Genomic DNA, 22,108 nt, shown 5'->3' on the forward strand with positions numbered 1-22,108 from the left:
AATAGTTATTTAAATTTTGCCTCTTCCAAATATCAAGGAGGAATTTCTTACACAAATCAAAATTAAGCTCCTGAAAGAAATGTAAAACCTTTTATAAAATAGCAATAGAATACATATGGATTTTTGTTGTTGTTGTTGTTGTTGCTGCTGCTGTTGTTGTTTGAGACAAAGTCTCGCTCTGTTGCCCAGGCTGAAGTGCAGTGCCACAACCTCAGGTCACTGTAACCTCCATCTCCCAGGTTCAAGCAATTCTCTGGCCTCAGCCTCCTGAGTAGCTGGGTCTAAAGGCACGTGCCACGGCACCCAGCTAATGTTTGCATTTTCACTAGAAACAGGATCTCACCATGTTGATCAGGCTAGTCTCGAACTACTGGCCTCAGGTGATCTGCCCGTCTCAGCCTCCCAAAGTGCTTGGATTCCAGGCATGAGCCACCGCGCCTGGCCAGAATACATCCTTTATTAAGCATGTATTACATACATAAGTATGTTACTTCATTTCTTATTACAAAACAAACAAACTTTAAAACTGCTACAGGCAGAAGTCTGAGGCAAGAATATCACTTGAGCCCAGGAGGTCAAGGCTGCAGTGAGCTATGACGGTGCCCTTTCATTCCGGCCTGGACAACAGAGCCAGACACTGTATCAAAAACAAACAAATAAAACAAAAAAGCAAAATAAAAGCTGCTATAGGGTATGATAGCATATGAAACACTTAATTGTTTTCCTGATCACATCAATGTCAAGATTCTTTTCCACATGTCCTTTTTATTTTCTAACAACTTGAATAGAATTTTCTCAGTCAACTGAATGGGAAGATAAGCATTGCATTTCATTCTCTCTTTTGCTGTCACACATATCAGTAGCCAAATATTACTTTTGCATTGCTTCCTGTTTTTATGCTTCCCTTCCCATTTCCCACTGCCACTGTACTAGGCAAAGTCTATGTGTCTTAAAGATTTAACCAACCTTCCCTCTTCAGTTTTTTGTCCAGCCTTGTCATATTCATCCTGCCTCCACATTAGTTATCTTAAGGCATTATTTACAATAAATTCATGATCTACTGGCTTGCCACCATACTTTTAGACTGGGAGACCTTCCAAATTCTTAAAAAAGGGCTAGGACAGGATTTCCAAGCAGCACGTACTATAACCCCATGATGCTTAAAACATTTCACATCCAGTCCATCACCTCTTCTTGAAAAAAGAACAGCATCATGGTTCACAGCACGATTGTACAGCCACGTTGGGTTCAGGTACACATTTGACTTGTATGGTCCTGGGTGGGTTACTTAATTTCTTTTGGTCCATTTGCTCATCTGTAAAATGAGGACATCATCGGTAGCATCCTCCTACGAGTTTTTGGAGAATTGAATGTGTTGAGATATGTAAGTCTAAAAGCACTTAATAAATATTAGCTATCATTTTATATCACTTGAAATTGCTTCTTTTATAAGTCAGCGGTTGAACATCAGCAATTTTTATATGGTTTAACCTGAAAACTTTTTATCTTCTTTTTAACAAGGCACATTGTCTTGCCTCTACCCTGAAAATCAAAACTTTAAAGTATTCTTTATACAGTAAAAACCTGTAACACTGTTTCAATAGTTTGACATTTTGATCTATTTTGCTTTGGGATCCAACTTTATAAGCAAATGTCATTGTTTCATTTTCCAAGTCTGAAATCTGCTTGTATATAAAAGTAGTCTTGTTCTCCTTCTCTTAAAACAGCCAACTTCTTTTAAAAGCTTAAAACATTACAAATGTATTTTGGTTTACATAATGTTGAACATGTACACATAATTCTGTGGAATTCTTCTAAATGTCAAGACAAATCAATTTCGTAAATGTCAGCCCGACATTCCTAGAAACTCAGATCTCTCACGAAGGATCCTCCTTTAATTTATAATAAAAGTGGCAGCATTTCCTTTACTGTCTTCTCTACTACAGAAAATCTAGGCAGCTACATTCTTCCTCAGACACTCAGTTTGGTATTTTAGAGACACCATCTGCAAATACATGTACGTTACATTAAAAAAATATGGCATTTATGCCATTTTGCGTGTGTTTAAAATTAGTCCACTTAAACATTGATATGTTTCCAGTTTCTCAAATAACTCAATAAATGATAGATAAGTGATTCATTATTAAACTTCCATTTATACTGTTTTCCCTTTGAGAGAAATACTGAATTTCGGATGTTTGTACTAATTTTATTTCTCTGAGAATTTTCATTCATGTTAATAGAAATCATGATAGCCTACAATGAATGATCAAAAGCAAAATAAAACAGCATACTTCATTTGAGTGGAGGGTTGTTTGCCACAGTCTGCCATGGAAAGCATGAAAAGAAATTAAAAAAATAAATATCATTTTGGTTTTTATATAAATAAATCAGCACGTTTTTCCCTTAAATCATTGAAAGCCTGAAAGTTAGTTCCATTAAATAAACTTACGTGGACCACTATGCTGATGTTAGAGTGCAGCAATATGCAAAAAAAAATAAGGACATATTAATTTCTTCATTCATTAAAAACCATGTGGAATGTCTATTTTGTAAATCTCCAAAAGTATGCAAATATTTACATGTCGTGAGTCTACATACATACATAGCTTTGTTTCATTTAAATGCTGTCTTTTAAACCCTAAAATTTTACCAGGTTTTGGTAGAGAAGAATGTTGTGCTCCTTGTTGAAGGAGGCTAATAAGGATGTTACTTATAGCTATTCTTAAAATTTGCTTGTCTTTGCAACCAAATATGATAAAACTTCTGGCTTGAGAAATATAATCGAAAAGCAATTGATCAAAACAAACGTTATCAGCCACAGGATTACCAATGAGTAAATTACTCATCTTTTAAAGGGTAAATAACATAGCTGAATAGCTTACTTAGCTGTATCATCACAGGAATAATTTAAGTAGGAAGTGAAAGACATGAGAAAGGGAAAAATCTGTGTAGAACAGATAATTCAATTTTAAGTATGTATTTTGATGTTCTAAGAAACTGTTGCTCTATGTAAAGACATCTATAAAAAAATTTAAACGTTTAATTTTGGTATCATAAATATAAAAAAGTTATGTTTGTACAAAATCTATTAGAAAACTAAAATAGGGCCGGGCACGGTGGCTCACGCCTGTAATCCCAGCACTTAGGGAGGCTGAGGCGGGTGGATCACAAGGTCAGGAGTTCGAGACCATCCTGGCAAACACGGTGAAACCCCGTCTCTACTAAAAATACAAAAAATTAACTGGGCGTGGTGGCGGGAGCCTGTGGTCCCAGCTACTCAAGAGGCTGAGGCAGGAGAATGGTGTGAACCCGGGAGGCGGAGCTTGCAGTGAGCTGAGACAGCGCCACTGCACTCCAGCCTGGGCGACAGAGCGAGACTCCGTCTCAAAACAAAACAAAACAAAAAAGACAAAAAAAAAAAGAAACTAAAATAAAATCTGTTTTATAAAAATATTTTTATTTGTATGGATCTAAGTAAAACTTCATGATTTCTGATGATTCCTACATAACGCATATGGACCCAGTCTCAAGTAACGACACTATGTGTTATCTTAGTATCTAACCCCCTTCTCATTCTATTAAGCATTTAGCCCTGTGTACTGCTCTCTAAATATTGCTGAAATTACTTTTCATGTTATCCTACATAATAATTTCCTAGTTTAGAGCCTTATAATCACCCAATCTGTCTGTTGCAATAGCTTTTTAATTTGTCTCCCTGCATTAGTCTTGCTCCCCTTAAATTCATCATCATATTGAGGGCAAAGTGATTGTTCCAAATTATAAATCTGAACATGCCCTTTCCTTACTAACAATCTTCAGTGATTTCTCAGCTAAGGTGACACTTCTCAACAGGGTGTTTGTGGCCATGTGAAGCCCCCTTATGCTACTCCAAGTGCAAAGTCCACTAGCTCGTTCTTAATTATTCAGTTATGACATTAGATATTTATTGAGCTTACCATGAGCCAGTCATTGTTTGTGTTGCTGGAAATAGAGGAATATGGATTTTTTTTTTTTCTGCTCACAGTTTTCTTCAAGATCAAAGCATTGGCTCTCATTAGGAGCGGTAATGCATAATGAACCCTCCATGTTCTTGCATATACTTCCTGGTTATACCAAGAATGCATAGCTCTGATCATTCTTTTCCTAGGATACTTACCATCATGTGTTCTCAGCAGGCAAACAGGAGGGAAGACATAACCCCTTTCCTAGACAAAATGTAGTCTTGTTTCTGCTTGCTATAAAAGCAGTGAATTCCACTAGCTCAATGTTTCTATTCATTAACAACCCAATAGATTATGATCATCCATCACTCGGCGCTGCATTGCTCCCATGTGTGCACACGGAAGGAGGACATGAACATGAACTTCTGGTTATTGCTTTTCTGATGAGTAATGAAGTAAAATGTCTTTGACCCAGGAGTCTCATGTCTCTTCCAGCATTCATGAAAGAGTAACAAGCTAACTTGTTGTAGATAAAGTAGGATAAAGTCCCAGACCCTCTGCAGTCCTTCACGGAAAATTCCTCTCTATTCTCATGCTTTTCCTATATTTGGAATAAAGCATTATATACCTTGACTTTATTTCTTAGGTTTATTTGACCATATAAGTCATTTTTGAAATGTGCTTTTGAACTATTTTCTACACAGCAATTTTAAACTATATTAATATTATAGATTATCTATAGAATACTTGTTTTTGTAAACTTTATTACATAAATCTCTTCCTCATTCCCCTGAAAAAATGGAAGTTATGTGAACTGAACCCAATTATACCTTTCCAGAAATAAATATAAGCAATCAATAGATAAAAAGTAGACAACTAATCAAAACCAAAGTTGAATCTATTGATAAGGAAGCAGTGAAAAGCCCAGATTTCTTGTTGTCAACCATTTTTATAAATAATAAAAACTAGTTAAATATAGAAGCTATAACCTAAAGAAAAATTGCCTTTGGCCTAGGCAAATTTGCCAGCTGAAATTTTAGAAGATGGCCGACTCATTTTATCCAACTCAGACAACTGCCTAAAAAAGTTTGTCATATTTCTTATTTATTCTATTTATTCCTCTTCAGAAGAGCATATAGTCTTTTCCATAACAGTATTCTGACTTATTTGCCTCATTAATAAAAAGTATTAATTTTTATCTCCCTTAGCAACTGCTATTGGATGTTTTCATGTACAGGGCTGTTTTCTAAGCATTTTACAAATATTTTTTTATTAGATGTTTCCAATTGCTGTGGAAGCAGGACCGTTTATTATTTCTACTTTTTAATTGAGAAAGTTTAGGTTTGCAGAAGATACTGGCTTGCCCAAGGATATGAAAATTGATGACAACTGAGCTGTGAATTCCACACAGGCAAATTAATCAGGATCAGAGTTGCTAACCACACAACTAAAAATTTATTTCTTCCTCACAGTGAAAACAACACAGCCAAATACATTTATATATATATACATATATACACACACACACACATATATACACATATACACACACATATATACACATATATATACACACACATACATATACACACATATCTATAGATAGATAGATGGATAGATAGATAGATAGATAGGATATTATTTCTTTCTTCTGCACTAAACTAAGAAACACATGGGGCATTCTTTTCTAGCTTATTTGTTGTTTGAAAATTAAAGAAGGTCTTGAATGACTTTCATGGACTTGTAGCCTGTTAGTATCCTATCAGGCAAACCATTCCAAATGTCACAGAACAGAAACAGAAAGGCTCACAGGTCAAATTAAAATGCTCATATTACATCAGTTTAAAACACAGTCAGATAAAAGTGATGGGGCAGCTTAAAGTAGTTAGGACAAGGTGTAAGTGAGCAGAAAGGCAACACTACTTGAGTCCTAGGCTATATGATGGTAATGCTACAGTTTCTCTCTCTACCACATCAGCCTTCCACATGAATGGTATAGTCATGAGTACCAGGGTGCAGGTTTGAGCAAGGGGCCCCTGTGCTAATGACACAGACTTGCCATAAGGCAAGACAAGCAAAAGTATACCAGATCAAAATTTGTTTTACCAAATAGGTGGCTGATTTAGGGGTAATGGAATTATCAGCCTGTGTATTATAATGACTTGGTCTTTCTATTTCTCTCATTTGTTACACGGTAATTCTCTATCGTTAGTGTGGTTTAAGGGTACTAAGTTAATATACACATTTAATAAGTCATATGATTTCAGACTGATTAGCTTTTTACATATACATTGTTTATAATGAACATGTCCAATGCATTTTAATTCTCACTCATAAGTTACTATATAGTTTACTTTATAAGCTTAACTTTTTAAGCTTTTAATTTAGGTTTAAGGGTACATGTGCAAGTTTGTTACATAGGTAAATTTGTGTCATAGGGGTTTGTTGGGCAGATTATTTCACCACTCAGGTACTAAGCCTCCTACATGATAGTTACTTTTTTCTGATTTTTTCCCTCCTGTCACCCTCCACCCTCAAGTCTTTCCCAGTGTTTCTTGTTTCCATCTTGGTGTCTATGTTATATTGTTATTTACCTCTTACTTATAAATCAGGACGTGCAGTATTTAGTTTTCTCTTACTGCTTTAACTTGTTTAGGATAACGGTCTCAAACTCCATCATGATCCTGAAAAGGATGTGATCTCGTTATTTTGTACAACTGCATAGTATTCCATGGTATGTATGTTTTTATCCAATCTGTCATTGATTGGTATTTTCTTTTTTTTTTTTTTTTTAATTTATTTATTATTATTATACTTTAAGTTGTAGGGTACATGTGCATAACGTGCAGGTTTGTTACATATGTATACTTGTGCCTTGTTGGTGTGCTGCACCCATCAACTCGTCATTTACATCAGGTATAACTCCCAATGCAATCCCTCCCCCCTCCCCACTCCCCATGATAGGCCCCGGTGTGTGATGTTCCCCTTCCTGAGTCCGAGTGATCTCATTGTTCAGTTCCCACCTATGAGTGAGAACATGCGGTGTTTGGTTTTCTGTTCTTGTGATAGTTTGCTAAGAATGATGGTTTCCAGCTGCATCCATGTCCCTACAAAGGACACAAACTCATCCTTTTTGATGGCTGCATAGTATTCCATGGTGTATATGTGCCACATTTTCTTAATCCAATCTGTCACTGATGGACATTTGGGTTGATTCCAAGTCTTTGCTATTGTGAATAGTGCCGCAATAAACATACGTGTGCATGTGTCTTTATAGCAGCATAATTTATAATCCTTTGGGTATATACCCAGTAATGGGATGGCTGGGTCATATGGTACATCTACTTCTAGATCCTTGAGGAATCGCCATACGGTTTTCCATAATGGTTGAACTAGTTTACAATCCCACCAACAGTGTAAAAGTGTTCCTATTTCTCCACATCCTCTCCAGCACCTGTTGTTTCCTGACTTTTTAATGATTGCCATTCTAACTGGTGTGAGATGGTATCTCATTGTGGTTTTGATTTGCATTTCTCTGATGGCCAGTGATGATGAGCATTTTTTCTTGTGTCTGTTGGCTGTATGAATGTCTTCTTTTGAGAAATGTCTGTTCATATCCTTTGCCCACTTTTTGATGGGGTTGTTTGTTTTTTTCTTGAAAATTTGTTTGAGTTCTTTGTAGGTTCTGGATATTAGCCCTTTGTCAGATGAGTAGATTGCAAAAATTTTCTCCCATTCTGTAGGTTGCCTGTTCACTCTAATGGTAGTTTCTTTTGCTGTGCAGAAGCTCTTTAATTTAATGAGATCCCATTTGTCAATTTTGGCTTTTGCTGCTGTTGCTTTTGGTGTTTTAGACATGAAGTCTTTGCCCATGCCTATGTCCTGAATGGTACTACCTAGGTTTTCCTCTAGGATTTTTATGGTATTAGGTCTAACATTTAAGTCTCTAATCCATCTTGAATTAATTTTCGTATAAGGAGTAAGGAAAGGATCCAGTTTCAGCTTTCTACTTACGGCTAGCCAATTTTCCCAGCACCATTTATTAAATAGGGAATCCTTTCCCCATTTCTTGTTCCTCTCAGGTTTGTCAAAGATCAGATGGCTGTAGATGTGGTATTATTTCTGAGGACTCTGTTCTGTTCCATTGGTCTATATCTCTGTTTTGGTACCAGTACCATGCTGTTTTGGTTACTGTAGCCTTGTAGTATAGTTTGAAGTCAGGTAGCGTGATGCCTCCAGCTTTGTTCTTTTGACTTAGGATTGTCTTGGAGATGCGGGCTCTTTTTTGGTTCCATATGAACTTTAAAGCAGTTTTTTCCAATTCTGTGAGGAAACTCGTTGGTAGCTTGATGGGGATGGCATTCAATCTATAAATGACCTTGGGCAGTATGGCCATTTTCACGATATTGATTCTTCCTATCCATGAGCATGGTATGTTCTTCCATTTGTTTGTGTCCTCTTTTATTTCACTGAGCAGTGGTTTGTAGTTCTCCTTGAAGAGGTCCTTTACATCCCTTGTAAGTTGGATTCCTAGGTATTTGATTCTCTTTGAAGCAATTGTGAATGGAAGTTCATTCCTGATTTGGCTCTCTGTTTGTCTGTTACTGGTGTATAAGAATGCTTGTGATTTTTGCACATTAATTTTGTATCCTGAGACTTTGCTGAAGTTGCTTATCAGCTTAAGGAGATTTTGGGCTGAAACAATGGGGTTTTCTAAATAGACAATCATGTCATCTGCAAACAGGGACAATTTGACTTCTTCTTTTCCTAACTGAATACCCTTGATTTCTTTCTCTTGCCTAATTGCCCTAGCCAGAACTTCCAACACTATGTTGAATAGGAGTGGTGAGAGAGGGCATCCCTGTCTTGTGCCAGTTTTCAAAGGGAATGTTTCCAGTTTTTGCCCATTCAGTATGATATTGGCTGTGGGTTTGTCATAGATAGCTCTTATTATTTTGAGGTACGTTCCATCAATACCGAATTTATTGAGCGTTTTTAGCATGAAGGGCTGTTGAATTTTGTCAAAAGCCTTTTCTGCATCTATTGAGATAATCATGTGGTTCTTGTCTTTGGTTCTGTTTATATGCTGGATTATGTTTATTGATTTGCGAATGTTGAACCAGCCTTGCATCACAGGGATGAAGCCCACTTGATCATGGTGGATAAGCTTTTTGATGTGTTGCTGAATCCGGTTTGCCAGTATTTTATTGAGGATTTTTGCACTGATGTTCATCAGGGATATTGGTCTAAAATTCTCTTTTTTTGTTGTGTCTCTGCCAGGCTTTGGTATCAGGATGATGTTGGCCTCATAAAATGAGTTAGGGAGGATTCCCTCTTTTTCTATTGATTGGAATAGTTTCAGAAGGAATGGTACCAACTCCTCCTTGTACCTCTGGTAGAATTCAGCTGTGAATCCATCTGGTCCTGGACTTTTTTTGGTTGGTAGGCTATTAATTATTGCCTCAATTTCAGAGCCTGCTATTGGTCTATTCAGGGATTCAACTTCTTCCTGGTTTAGTCTTGGAAGAGTGTAAGTGTCCAGGAAATTATCCATTTCTTCTAGATTTTCCAGTTTATTTGCGTAGAGGTGTTTATAGTATTCTCTGATGGTAGTTTGTATTTCTGTGGGGTCGGTGGTGATATCCCCTTTATCATTTTTAATTGCGTCGATTTGATTCTTCTCTCTTTTCTTCTTTATTAGTCTTGCTAGTGGTCTGTCAATTTTGTTGATCTTTTCAAAAAACCAACTCCTGGATTCATTGATTTTTTGGAGGGTTTTTTGTGTTTCTATCTCCTTCAGTTCTGCTCTGATCTTAGTTATTTCTTGCCTTCTGCTAGCTTTCGAATGTGTTTGCTCTTGCTTCTCTAGTTCTTTTAATTGCGATGTTAGAGTGTCAATTTTAGATCTTTCCTGCTTTCTCTTGTGGGCATTTAGTGCTATAAATTTCCCTGTACACACTGCTTTAAATGTGTCCCAGAGATTCTGGTATGTTGTATCTTTGTTCTCATTGGTTTCAAAGAACATCTTTATTTCTGCCTTCATTTCATTATGTACCCAGTAGTCATTCAGGAGCAGGTTGTTCAGTTTCCATGTAGTTGAGCGGTTTTGATTGAGTTTCTTAGTCCTGAGTTCTAGTTTGATTGCTCTGTGGTCTGAGAGACAGTTTGTTATAATTTCTGTTCTTGTACATTTGCTGAGGAGTGCTTTACTTCCAATTACGTGGTCAATTTTGGAGTAAGTACGATGTGGTGCTGAGAAGAATGTATATTCTGTTGATTTGGGGTGGAGAGTTCTGTAGATGTCTATTAGGTCTGCTTGCTGCAGAGATGAGTTCAATTCCTGGATATCCTTGTTAACTTTCTGTCTCGTTGATCTGTCTAATGTTGACAGTGGAGTGTTGAAGTCTCCCATTATTATTGTATGGGAGTCTAAGTCTCTTTGTAAGTCTCTAAGGACTTGCTTGATGAATCTGGGTGCTCCTGTATTGGGTGCATATATATTTAGGATAGTTAGCTCTTCCTGTTGAATTGATCCCTTTACCATTATGTAATGGCCTTCTTTGTCTCTTTTGATCTTTGATGGTTTAAAGTCTGTTTTATCAGAGACTAGTATTGCAACCCCCGCTTTTTTTTGTTCTCCATTGGCTTGGTAAATCTTCCTCCATCCCTTTATTTTGAGCCTATGTATGTCTCTGCGTGTGAGATGGGTCTCCTGAATACAGCAGACTGATGGGTCTTGACTCTTTATCCAGTTTGCCAGTCTGTGTCTTTTAATTGGAGCATTTAGTCCATTTACATTTAAGGTTAAGATTGTTATGTGTGAACTTGATCCTGCCATTATGATATTAACTGGTTATTTTGCTCGTTAGTTGATGCAGTTTCTTCCTAGCCTCGATGGTCTTTACATTTTGGCATGTTTTTGCAATGGCTGGTACCGGTTGTTCCTTTCCATGTTTAGTGCTTCCTTCAGGATCTCTTGTAAGGCAGGCCTAGTGGTGACAAAATCTCTAAGCATTTGCTTATCTGTAAAGGATTTTATTTCTCCTTCACTTATGAAACTTAGTTTGGCTGGATATGAAATTCTGGGTTTAAAATTCTTTTCTTTAAGAATGTTGAATATTGGCCCCCACTCTCTTCTGGCTTGGAGAGTTTCTGCCGAGAGATCTGCTGTTAGTCTGATGGGCTTCCCTTTGTGGGTAACCCGACCTTTCTCTCTGGCTGCCCTTAACATTTTTTCCTTCATTTCCACTTTGGTGAATCTGGCAATTATGTGTCTTGGAGTTGCTCTTCTCGAGGAGTATCTTTGTGGTGTTCTCTGTATTTCCTGGATTTGAATGTTGGCCTGCCCTACTAGGTTGGGGAAGTTCTCCTGGATGATATCCTGAAGAGTGTTTTCCAACTTGATTCCATTTTCCCCCTCACTTTCAGGCACCCCAATCAGACGTAGATTTGGTCTTTTTACATAATCCCATACTTCTTGCAGGCTTTGTTCATTTCTTTTTCTTCTTTTTTCTTTTGGTTTCTCTTCTCGGTTCATTTCATTCATTTGATCCTCAATCGCTGATACTCTTTCTTCCAGTTGATCGAGTCGGTTACTGAAGCTTGTGCATTTGTCACGTATTTCTCGTGTCATGGTTTTCATCTCTTTCATTTCGTTTAGGACCTTCTCTGCATTAATTACTCTAGCCATCAATTCTTCCACTTTTTTTTCAAGATTTTTAGTTTCTTTACGCTGGGTACGTAATTCCTCCTTTAGCTCTGAGAAATTTGATGGACTGAAGCCTTCTTCTCTCATCTCGTCAAAGTCATTCTCCGTCCAGCTTTGATCCGTTGCTGGTGATGAGCTGCGCTCCTTTGCCGGGGGAGATGCGCTCTTATTTTTTGAATTTCCAGCTTTTCTGCCCTGCTTTTTCCCCATCTTTGTGGTTTTATCTGCCTCTGGTCTTTGATGATGGTGATGTACTGATGGGGTTTTGGTGTAGGTGTCCTTCCTGTTTTATAGTTTTCCTTCTAACAGTCAGGACCCTCAGCTGTAGGTCTGTTGGAGATTGCTTGAGGTCCTCTCCAGACCCTGTTTGCCTGGGTATCAGCAGCAGAGGCTGCAGAAGATAGAATATTTCTGAACAGCGAGTGTACCTGTCTGATTCTTGCTTTGGAAGCTTCCTCTCAGGGGTGTACTCCACCCTGTGAGGTGTGGGGTATCAGACTGCCCCTAGTGGGGGATGTCTCCCAGTTAGGCTGCTCAGGGGTCAGGGACCCACTTGAGCAGGGAGTCTGTCCCTTCTCAGATCTCAACCTCCGTGTTGGGAGATCCACTGCTCTCTTCAAAGCTGTCAGACAGAGTCGTTTGCGTCTGCAGTTTTCTGCTGCTTTTGTTGTTGTATAGTTGTGCCCTGTCCCCAGAGGTGGAGTCTACAGAGACAGGCAGGTTTCCTTGAGCTGCTGTGAGCTCCACCCAGTTCGAGCTTCCCAGTGGCTATGTTTACCTACTTAAGCCTCAGCAATGGCGGGCGCCCCTCCCCCAGCCTCGCTGCTGCCTTGCCAGTAGATCACAGACTGCTGTGCTAGCGATGAGGGAGGCTCCGTGGGTGTGGGACCCTCCCGGCCAGGCGTGGGATATGATCTCCTGGTGTGCCTGTTTGCTTAAAGCGCAGTATTGGGGTGGGAGTTACCCGATTTTCCAGGTGTTGTGTGTCTCAGTTCCCCTGGCTAGGAAAAGGGATTCCCTTCCCCCTTGCGCTTCCCAGGTGAGGCAATGCCTCGCCCTGCTTCAGCTCTCGCTGGTCGGGCTGCAGCAGCTGACCAGCACGGATCGTCCGGCACTCCCCAGTGAGATGAACCCAGTACCTCAGTTGAAAATGCAGAAATCACCGGTCTTCTGTGTCGCTCGCGCTGGGAGTTGGAGACTGGAGCTGTTCCTATTCGGCCATCTTGCTCCGCCGCCTGATTGGTATTTTCAACTTAACTTTTGTTATGAGTCTCATCTCACCTAATGAGTGCATCCTTTTCTTTATAGAAGTGAGTAATCTAAAATAATACGAAAAACACATAGTACAATTTGTTTAATGTGCTGAAGAATGTTAACAAAATCAGTTGCATGATAATACCATTATTTTTGGAAACTGATTTATATTTTGATTATTCTTATTTTTGCATATTTTAAGTTCACTTTTTTGGCTCAAACTCTGTGAAATATATCTCCCCAATGATTTCAAATGATTTTTTGACAGCCCACATAGCAAATGTTAGCACTTTATGCTTACTATCTGTGTCTTTAAAAGCACTGCAAACTGAATATTATTGATGGTATAAATTTATGAATTTCTTAACATGGTTTTCTTAAAGAACTATATGCAGAAATATACAGGAAGATGAGTAGCTCTTCTAATCAATTATGGTTTTCTGTTCATATAGATGCCATGGCTATAAGTTACTTTATGTTATAAAACATTAGTTTTCAATGAAACAGTTTGCGGTGCCGTTAAACTTATATTAAAAATATTCAGTTTGAAATAAATTGAAAATAAAAGGTCAAACTTAAACTTGAATTCAGATACACTGAAATATAGGCAATTTGATTATAAAATGTTTATGAACTTACCAAAATCAAAATATTTACAAGAAAAATGCCTTTTGAAACATTAATTGGAAGATTTGTTATAGCATGTCTTTTATACCATTTTTAGACCATATTCTTGCCAACACTTAATGAGGGAGATCACTATTCCTTCATGGCCAAGATAGTAAACATTTCTTGATTAATAATTGCAAATCATAAACAAAAATTTTCTAAAGTATTTTTCTCCATTTATTCTCTTAAATTTGAAAGCCCATGATTCCCAAAGAGACTTTCTTCAAATTGGTGATTTTGGCCACTAGATTTTATGTTCATCAGTGCAGTATTTTTTCCCCCAGATTTCTAAGAAGGACTCTGTGCTCTTCAATTCATTTATAATGCATTCTTAAGCTGTTTTGACTGGACATAATTTAGAAATAAAAACTTCTCAGCAACATCTGAAAAGACCTCACAAATATGTATTCATTCAACAAACACTAATGGATCATCTTATTATGTGCTGTACACTAGGGTAGGTACCAAAGCTGGAACATTGATGAAAAAAGACATAAATCCCGCTCTCAAGTAATTTGCAGAGTAGTAAGAAATGTAAATATTATAAAGTAATTACAATAAAGAATAATGAATGATATGGTTTGGCTGTGTCCCCACCCAAATCTCAACTTGAATTGTAGCTCTCCTAATTCCCACATGTCATTGCAGGGACCTGGTGGGAGGTAATAGAATTATAGGGCAGGTCTTTCCCATGCTGTTCTCATGATAGTAAGTCTCAGTAGATCTGATGATTTTATAAAGGATATTTCTCCTGCACATGCTCTCTTGCCTGCTGCCATGTAAGATGTGACTTTGCTCCTCATTTGCGTTCCACCATGATTATGAGGCCTTCCTAGCCATGTGGAACTGTTGAGTCAATTAAGCCTCTTTCCTTTATAAATTACCCAGTCTCAGAAATATCTTTATTAGCAGCATGAGAACAGACTAATGCAATGAGTTTTTTTTTTTTTTTTCCATATGTGGTGCGAGGTGCTAGAGAACCACATAGCAAGGTGACAAAAAACTGACCAGTGTTTTAATTGTCTATCCATATAGATGCATATACCAGGAGAATACAGCTAAGAAGTGCATACATTAACATTAGGGTTTGCTTCAGTATGTGTGTCTGTGTGGTGTGGGGATACGTGGGTGTATTCATTTTCTTTTGATATGAGTTATTTGGTTTTCTTTTATTTTCGCATTGGTACAAAATGCACTACAATGAATTTTTATTTTTCAGTTACAGGAATTAATATGAAGATTTGGATAATGTGCAAAAATGTAGATAGTACTTAAAACAAAATATCCCATATGAAAGTATATAATGTGATGAGACTTTTGTTAGAACATTATACTTTTATTTATTTATTGAGACAGAGTTTCGCTCTTGTTGCCCAAGCTGGAGTGCAATGGCATGATCTCAGCTCACTGCAACCTCCGACTCCCAAGTTCAAGCAATTCTCCTGCTTCAGCCTCCCGAGTAGTTGGGATTACAGGCGTGTGCCACCACGTCTGGCTAATTTTTTTTTATTATTATTTTTAGTAAAGATGAGGTTTCATTATGTTGGCTAGGCTGGTCTCCAACTCCTGACCTCAGGTGATCCACCCACCTCAGCCTCCCAAAGTGCTAGGATTACATGCGTGAGCCACTGCACCCGGCCAGAAAAATATACTTTAAAAATGTACATATACACACACATATTTCAGCAAATTAAAAAAAATATTATGCATACTGTGTTGATTTGCAAAATTGTGTCTGGAAATATTATAAGACTGAAACTTAATAAGTAAATGAAGTACTCCTGGCAATATGTCAGAAAATATTGTTATAAATTATCAACATTTACTCATTAGCAATTCAATTTTATACACTTTTTTTTCTTTTGTGTAGACAAACATGAAAGATAATAAAGTTTTCTTATTTTTTCCCTAGACTTTACAGGAGTACTTTATAGTCCACTATGGAATATGAATTGTGTTATTTTTATTCTAACAAAATCAGCAAGAATTTTTTGTACACTTACAGATGTGTCTGAATGTTGATATATATAAATGTGTACATACATATACATATATAGACATTCTTTCTTCCTTTAAAAAGAAGTTTGAATATATTTCTCTTAATGACACAATACAAAAGGAAGTATTATATTTTAAAACATGACCTAGACCAGTTATAGATCTATCAATCCATATTGTGGGAGATGTTATTAAATTGAAGCACAATTTATAAATTATGTCTTTATTTTTATTAAATTTATACATAATTTATATAAGGCCCTGGGCTTATATGTTTAGTCTTATATTCTCAAATTCATAAATGAGATACTTAATATATAATTAATATGTTTTCTTATTATTTAGCCTTACCATAAAAATTCTCAAACTCTAGCACTTACACTTACATTTCTAAGGAAAAAGTTAACACCTAATATTCACCAACTTTTTCCCCATTTAAAAAACAGATAGTTTCAATATGATATGTCAGATTTTGATCTAACATATGATAGAATTAGAATTTTACTATGATAGAAATTAAATTTTTATTATGGGAAGAAGTATAAGCTGGACATAAGACCTGTAGGAAAAGCATGATTTGAGTTAGCAACTACGTTGATGTAAGTTCCAAAAGATGACGTGTTGTATCAGGATTTTAATATATGTGAAAATTGTTGGTAATATCATACATTTACTCCAATCTACTTAGGTACATCCCCATGATTTCTTTCTGTATAGGTTAGATATATACATTCATGCAACAGGAAGCTCTAGTTGGCCTTTTTCACATGCTTTTTACTCAAGTTCTCAAGATAGCTGCTTCAGCTCCAGACATGATATCTAAGTTTAGAACAATAATTAGGGACAAAATGGAAAGGCTTTGCTTGTTGCACCTGTACTTTTTCGATCATTTCGGTCATTGTTTTGGTTAATCAGAAAACAAAAACTTGTCATAAGTCTACTCCCTTTCTGCACCTTTCTTCCTCCCACCACCTGCAGATGTCTCTGTATACCTCTCTGGCCAGAAATAGATTCCATGCCATTTTCAGCTGTAAGTGTGCGTGTAAAAATAAGTACTGTGTTTATCTTCCCAGCATCAGTGAGGTGATGAGAAAATTTTTGAGTATTTAGAATGTCTGAGAGGTATCCAGCAGGATCCCAACAGCAATATCACTTTTACTAACCTTTCTACGTAATTTTCTAGGTAAGGATGAATTTTAATCAGTTCATTTTTCTAATATAGAGTATAATTTCATTGGCTATACCTAATAAATACATTTTAATAAAATTTAAGAAAAAATTTTCCAATGTTTTGACTAAAACATAAAGAATATCTGTCATGTCTGATGAAAGTTAAGAGATCATGCCATGATCAGTAAAATTATGTAGAAACATGTGTGATAAATGTTCATTGTCATACAATCATTTATAAAATAAGATATCTCAAAGACAAAGCTTAAAGTAGATTCAATAAAATCTCAAACATTCACATTTAATTTCAGGATAACTCATGTGTGAGTAGTAAATGGAAGGAAAATGTTTTCACACGAAATAATTTTTTTGCTGTTCCAGTAAATGATAGATAGAATTAAACTCATATATGTTGAGAGAAATTGAACTTGACACACAAAAAAATAAAATAAATGAAACTGGATTGCAAAAGATATTGCGGGGAGACAGCAGGTTTCTTTCTTTGTGGTGCTATAAAAAATATGTGAGACTGGTTAGCTAATAGAAAACAGAGGCATATTTCTGACAGTTCTAAAGGCTGGGAAGTCCAAAATCAAAGTACTGGTTGTTGAGAATTGGTCTCTGCTTCCAAGATGACACCTTCTTGCTGAATCCTGTGAAGGGGAGGAATGCTGTGTCTTCACATGGCAGAAAGCAGAAAAGCAGGACACACTGTGGACACTGTGTATAGCCTTTTTTTAAAATCAGGGTTTTAATCCCATTCATGAAGGAGAAGTCCTCATGGCCTAATCATCTCCTAAAGGCTTGGCCTCTTAATAACATCACATTGGCCATTAAGTTTCAACATTTGAATTTTGGAGGGGAAAAAACCATAATAATGGGGTAAATAACTTTATTGATTGAAGAACAAATAAACAAGAAGGACATTGAGAAAAACAGAACAAGGGAAGGAGAGAGGAAGTAACAAGGATGTAAAGAAGGAAGGAAAAAGGATAAAAGGAAAATGGAAAAAATTCAAAAGAGAAACAGCATTTCAGAGTAACAGAGTTAAATGTTATAGGAAGCTTCCACATTATATCTAGTAAATCTATTTTCAGTAAGGAGCCTGAACCATCTCTATAAAGCAAGTTGTATAACTTTCAATAATGTTCAGCCACAGGCAGGAAATTTTATACAAACAATTGACATCTGTTTTCTAAAGGTGGTATATAAAACATTGTGTCACACATCCAGGCAAATATTAATTTTCCTTCTCCTTGTTAATTTACTGCTGACCACACTTAATCTTTCACAAAATATCGATGATCTTTTTCATAGAAGGAAAGATCATGGGTATTCCACAATTGACTCAGAAATTTTGATGAGCCACTGATGTGCCTTTTTAAATTTGGAAAAGTTAAAGACAATTATTTTACCTGATGTGTTAATAAATTACAAAAAGTGTCATTAGCAAATAAAGTGCTTTGAATTAGTGTATTTTCTAGATAATGGGAGTCTGCGATTTAGTTGGCATAATTTGGGAGAAATAAACCTTTTTAATATATATTTTTCTCAAAGGCTGCACAGGGTTCTCTTATGCCTTTTGGAGCACAAATCTTAAATGCACCTTTTCTTAGTGACTGCTGACACTGACTCTGCACTTGAGCAAACTTTTTGCAAGCTCCTCTGAGCCCTTTTCCTACAGACTTTGTCCTTGGTCCCATCCTTGGCCTGCGGAGTGAGTTTGTTAGGTAGTTAGATGGACATTAGCAGCTGGGAAGAAAAGCTGCTATGAGAAAAGAAAGCAGAAAAGGTTGTCACTAAGATAGCCCCTGGCCCACCTAGGTTCAACCCCAAGACTGCCCTGACTCTACTCTAACTGATAGAGTTTGTGGTAAAGTCTGTGGCAAGCACATCCTGTAGAAGGAGAAACCAGGGCACAGGTGAAAATTCCCTAAAGTGATACGTGCCCAGTAACCTAAAACTGTATCTTTGAGTTGATCCTAAGCTCATTTTACCCTAAGCTCATTATAATCAAATTTACTTGTGGTTTTGCTCCCCATGTGGGCTTTTCTGAATGAACTCCGGGTAAAAATATATGCAGTTTAATTTAAGCTATGTAACCACAAACTTCAATCAAGTAACATCAGTCTGTCATTCAGACAGAGGCCAAACCTCTACTCCTCGCCACAAGCTCCATAAAAGCAACCTGAGTTCTGTAAAAAAGTGTTGATTTCACTTTGCAGAGATCAGCCCACTCTCCCTCTGAGAGTGTATTACTGTGCTTCAATGAACTTTGCTTTGAGCTTGCATTTTGGTGTTAGTCTGCAATTCTTTGCTAACCATCACAAGAACCAAGATTGTTGGTCCAGAGCTCCAGCTCTGTTAATCTCCATTAAATAATCAATTCCAATGCAGAATTCTCAGTAACAAGTTGAGTCCGCTTCTATCAAAGAATCCTGCTAAGCCAGTTTATTAAGAATCCTCCACTCTTGATATCCAAGTAAGCACTTCTTCCCCACCCTTCATTCCTAAACAAGTCCTCTTAGTAGTTTTGCATTCAATCTTAGCTACAAATCACCACTTGTCTCTGTTGTATTCAGAGTTGAGTTTAACCTCTTTTTTATCACAATAGTCTTGACCTCTATTGAAACAGTTTTGAGTAAAGTCTTCTTTGCCATTTTAACAAATGTAAAAATCATTTTCTTTTACATTATAAAGTATTATTATGACCAAGAATTATTCAGCATGACGTCCACATTCTGATGTCTGTTTGTATCTGTCCCACACACGGTTGCACTCCAGGATCCTGGCAGCCTTCCTCCTTGTAATTTCCTTTTTCTAATCTGCAGTGTTTAAGAAATCAAATAATCAAAGTTGTTAGAACTGTACGCAATTTAAGGAAATAACTCTAAACGATGTTCTAATGCTTAGTCTTCGTAACAGCTACTTCTGTAACCCAGAATTCATTTTCTCCATTATTTTAAGTTCCCAACTATGTTTAGAAGACGAGAGTAGCAGCACACACCAACTGTGAATGAAGAAAATGCTACTATATTAAAAGTAGTGTATAAAAGCACTAGGAGTTACATCTTTTTCATCTGGCATTAAAAGAAAGCTTTAGACGGTCAACAAAGCTTAAAATTTGTGGCTCTGTCTGTGAATGATTATTGTATATAAATGATAACACATTTTTTACAACCAATTCTTGCTTTCAGCTGGCATATTTGTCAACAAATAAGTGGAATGACTCAAATTTATATTTGACTGCCAGACTGGAAGCATCTCTCCTATAGGATTTATTTTCTTTTTATAAAATGTAGTCGCAGTGAACAGTGATGGCCAGGAAAAAAAAAAAAAAAAAAAAAAAGCTTAAAACATTACATAGGATTCAGATGAGCCTAACTTCAGTATTGGTATTTTGTGTAATTCAACCGTAGGTTTCAATATTGAGGATGAGAAAGAAAATTTCAATGGATTCCATACTTTCCCTCAGTGCTAATTACAAATAATCTTTGAATCTCACAGTTTATTTCAGGGATTAGCCAATCTAAAATAACTAAGAGAGGATCTTTTTTTTTTTTTTTTTTTTTTTTTTTTTTTTTTTTTGAGACAGAGCATGCTCTGTTGCCCAGGCTAGATTGCAGTGGCATCATCTTGACTCACTGCAACCTCCGCCTCCTGGGTTCAAGCGATTCTCCCCTCATCAGCCTGCCAAGTAGCTGGGATTACAGGCGCCTGTCACCACACCAACTCAGTTAAATAAACAAACAAGCAATAGCACACAACTTTTTGCTAAAGATTCCTCGCACCTTTTACACTTGACTTTTGTTTATTTTAAACAGCTAAAGTAATTCGTGCATATTCTGAGGATACATATGAAATTGAACAGGAATAGTTCCAGATATTCACATTCTCAGCCGTACTACTCACATCACCAAAAGGCCTGGTCAAATGTAATATTGGATAGGAATGCCCCACATGACTATAACACAACTGGAAATTCTTTTTCCTTTTTAAAAGTCCTAGTAATAAAGAGATAATACTAAGCTATTAGAACAGGAAAGGGTTTTATACAAACTATAATATAAATGTCTTTTGTAGCAAATGTGAAAATTGATACCTACAGAGATTAAGTAAGGAAAAAGCCAAGATTAGAATTGAATTCCTCCATTCCCCAAGTGTATATTTTCACCTTGTAAAAAAGTTAATGGTTTCTTTTAGTGCTTCATAGGTAGAAATAAAATCCTATCTTTCTTCCAATTAGTCATTTAATTCAAGTAGGTATATTGAGAATGATACAGATAATTAATTTCTACCCTTTGCTGGGAATCACTCAAGATCAACAAGTTTGTCAATGAGAGATAGAGAAATGGTTATCCAAGTAACTGAAATCTGAGGAAGACAAGTATTGTAAGTGTATAGAATGATATGAAGGAGATAATATTTAAAAACTAAGCTAAGAAGGGGCATAATTATAGATTTATCCACAATTTCTGCTATTAGTTACTCATAAAGAATAACCTAATGTGTGCCTACATAAATATTGACATCAATCACTGTCTCCAGGAAAATACTGGATAGGTATCTGGAATTAACTATTGATTTTGTGCCCCTGGAACCATCAAAAGAAATTAAAATGCTGGGGTGGGCCTAGGAAATATAACAATGAGGTCAGATTGAGCCTTTACACAATTAGTAGACATGGAGCATGCAATGACCAATAGTCATCATTGATATTGTAAATAATAATTGTACACTGTTAAATATAGTTTAGGGATACCAAACATAGTTGTACCATTTACAATGGATGTATCTCTTAAAGCAAGAGCATAAAACATTGTTAAATAGCCATTTTTCCCTTAGTTTTCTTAGTCACTCTTAATCACAAAAGACAAACTTTTGTATTAACTTGTGAAGTAGTATCTGAGTTGCTTTTTAGTAGTGTCTACATAACTGATCCATTGTATCTGAATATTTGTGCAATTAATCAGCTTGTTCGTAAATTGTTGGCACTTTTCTTTGGCAAAATTGTTGTTTCTCTTATGACTTGCATTGTCAGAGGTAGAGCAGGCTTTTCCTCCGAGACCCCTTTCCAGCAACAGTCAATAACTGCTAGACCAATTAAAACTTGGTAGGCAGCAAGTGCTTTTGGCTTAGTTTAGTTTTTGTTTTGTTTTGCTTTGCTCTCCTCCTTTTTAAATATTTTATGAGGAATGACACTTTCAGAGGAGGTGACTGTTACTTTTATGACATAACTTGCCTTTCTACATAATTGAGCCTCCCAGGGCCAACTACCATTAGCACACCACTTACTGGCACGTTGGATACAAAAGTAACTCATACCCACAAATAATTCCATGTTTGAGATGTAGATGTCCAGCAT

General features: G+C 36.6%; 1 protein-coding gene across 7 annotated transcripts in view; it reads left to right on the plus strand.

The window, feature by feature from the left end:
- The window catches only part of CDH18 (cadherin 18), a 1,131,397-nt gene that overhangs the window by 127,961 nt on the left and 981,328 nt on the right, over positions 1-22,108 (plus strand). The window lies entirely within an intron of this gene.

Source organism: Macaca thibetana, chromosome 6 (genome assembly GCF_024542745.1).
Source record: "Macaca thibetana thibetana isolate TM-01 chromosome 6, ASM2454274v1, whole genome shotgun sequence".
Taxonomy (NCBI): Eukaryota; Metazoa; Chordata; class Mammalia; order Primates; family Cercopithecidae; genus Macaca; species Macaca thibetana.